The sequence below is a fragment of the Cariama cristata genome, unplaced genomic scaffold (genome assembly GCF_000690535.1).
Source record: "Cariama cristata isolate BGI_N322 unplaced genomic scaffold, ASM69053v1 scaffold28506, whole genome shotgun sequence".
NCBI lineage: Eukaryota > Metazoa > Chordata > Aves > Cariamiformes > Cariamidae > Cariama > Cariama cristata.
The window spans coordinates 34,760-37,189 of NW_009620859.1; positions in this window are offsets into that span (position 1 = coordinate 34,760).

The window sequence follows — 2,430 nt, forward strand, 5'->3', positions numbered from 1 at the left end:
AAGGTGGGCTGTAACAGTTGTAAAGCAAAATACATGCCGAAATTTCCTTTGAAATGGAAATTTGAAGCCCGTGCCAGCTCTGCTGCAGGCTCTGGCTCTCGGTGTGAGCGTTACGCAAGCCAGACCTTGGGAAGCCCAAGAGCCTCTCAGATGGTCCCTTCGCATCGTGGTGGATCTGCTTTCCACCACCGAGGTAGGGCCGTGGCGGAGGAGGGGGCAGTTCACCTGCTCAAGTGAGGGCATGGGCACATGGTGGTGTACGGAGTCGTGGTACGGGAGGCATGCAAGCCTGGGGCATTCATGGGAAAAACAAGAATAAAATCTTCTAGCAGATTTTGACTGGGAATAGGAGGAGGAAGGGTTTTGATACAGTTATAGAAACTGGACCCTGCATCTCTTCTGGTTTTCTTAATCTATCAAGAGGGCACAGGCTTAAAAACACATTTGGCTTAAAATAAGCATTGGCAGCAGTGTTAGAGGGAGAAAGGAGAGATCACTGCAGAAAGGCAAGCCCTGGCATGGCAGTCCTCTCTAGCTGGCGAGAGTTTGTTTGGTTTTTTCCTGTAAATGTGCCTTTTAGTCAATACTTCTAGGAGAGCCTGCAAGAGCCAACAGTGATGGGGTCTGCCATGATCCCCATCTTCAAGGTGCGAACATGTCTTGAGTTTGAGTGGTCTTTACTGCCCTCCTCGAGGGAGGAGGCTGGTGTGCCATACGTCCCCGTGTCCCTGCTGCCCTCCCTCCCTTTCCCGAGGGCTGAACAGAAGGGTTTTGCCCTGCTCGGCCAGCTTTGAAACCTGGTGAAAGACTCAGCCTCTGATGATCACGTTTCACCCGTGGAGGTGCTTGAGAGTGGGAAAGCTGTTGCAAGAAAAGGCACATGGTAAATTCAGATGCGCTGGGGGGCCGGCGGCTGTCCCCATCCCCTCTTTAGCCTGGAAGAAAGTCAGGCAAGGTCAGGGCTGAAGCACACTTGATTCCTGCCCTGGGCTTTCTGAGTTCATTCACCGCATTCCTGGAGCGAGTGCGAGTAACATAAATTCAGCATCTTTCTGCAGACAGCTTCCTCCCCTACCACCTGCAAGGAAACTCTCCACCTGGGTCCGGTGCTCTGCGGGATGCTGGCAGTGTCACAGCGAGCAGATTTACAGGTCCTTGCCGGAGGGTTTCAGCCAAGTCGTGCTCGTTCGGAGATTTTCCATCTGAGCAGGAGCTAGTTTGTTCCCCGCTGCCTGCATCTTGGCTGCCCCCATACAGGACATACAAGAGGGGAGCATGTGGATGTGGAACCGAGCTGGGAGTGTTTGCATGCTCGTTTCCCTGCATCCTGGGAAGATGCCCGTAATGGTTGTGGGGACTGAGGGCAAATATCCTAATGGGTGGGTCTTCCCCTTTGTGCTGCCGAAGGAGAATATGGTGCTGTGGGGACGTCTCAGCACCCACGAGGCGCTGGGTTACGTGTGTCCAGCCCCGTCCCTACCCCAGGAGCTCACCAAGAGCTGTGTCCTGGAGGTGGTGTGTACATGGGGCACAGACACTGGGCAGCCACTCAGCACACTCGTCCTGCCGCTGTGCCAGCCCCCAAAACCATGTTGCACCGTGGCCAGCCTGACTTCTGGCCACAGGGTGTCGGGGCGGGGGGGGCACAGGATGGGGAGAGCTTCATGACAAACCACCCTGCGGTGCCTTGAATGGCCAGGAGCTGAACTTTGCCACCAAAGCCCAGCTCTGCACCCAGTCTGTGCCCTGGGACACATTTTCCTTCCCCCAGAGAAGCCGGGGGAGAGCCATCAGTGCCAACCGCCCCTGGCCACCCTCTGCATGACCTCCCCGCTGGAGCCAGGGCTGGCTGCAGCCCCGCCGTGGTACGTGGCTCCACTGGGGATTTGAGAGCCGTGCTCGGGTCTCTTCAGCTGCTTTGCTGCCTTTTTTAGGCGAGAGCACTGCTTTTTGGGCACCAGCATCCTGCCTCACGGAGGCGTCACGCCCGTTCCATGGAGTTTCACGTGTTCTCCTCGGCGTCCGCACGCAGCCTGCTGGGATGCTCACCGGCCCTGGGTGGGCTGGCAGCTACAGGCCCTGGGGAAGGGGACACAGGGACAATGGGAACATCCATTCCCCCTTGCAAGGACAAGTGCGATGTCCGTAAACCTGTTTATTGCAGGCATGACTGTGCTATCTGCCCTGCCTGATAACGGCAGGGACTCGGATGCCTTTTAAAGGAGAGAAGCAACAAGTGGATGGTTGAAGCTCCAGATAGCGGGTGCCGGGGTGCCTGACAAGACCCAGCTCCTGCCAGCCCCTCGGCATGCTCTGGCTCTGGTCCTCCATCTTCCCGTCTCTTGCTAATCCTTCCTAAGCCCCTGGGCTCCCCTTTCCAAGCCCTGTGCTTATCCTGCGGCCACCCTTCGGCAGTGAGGCTGGGTACCC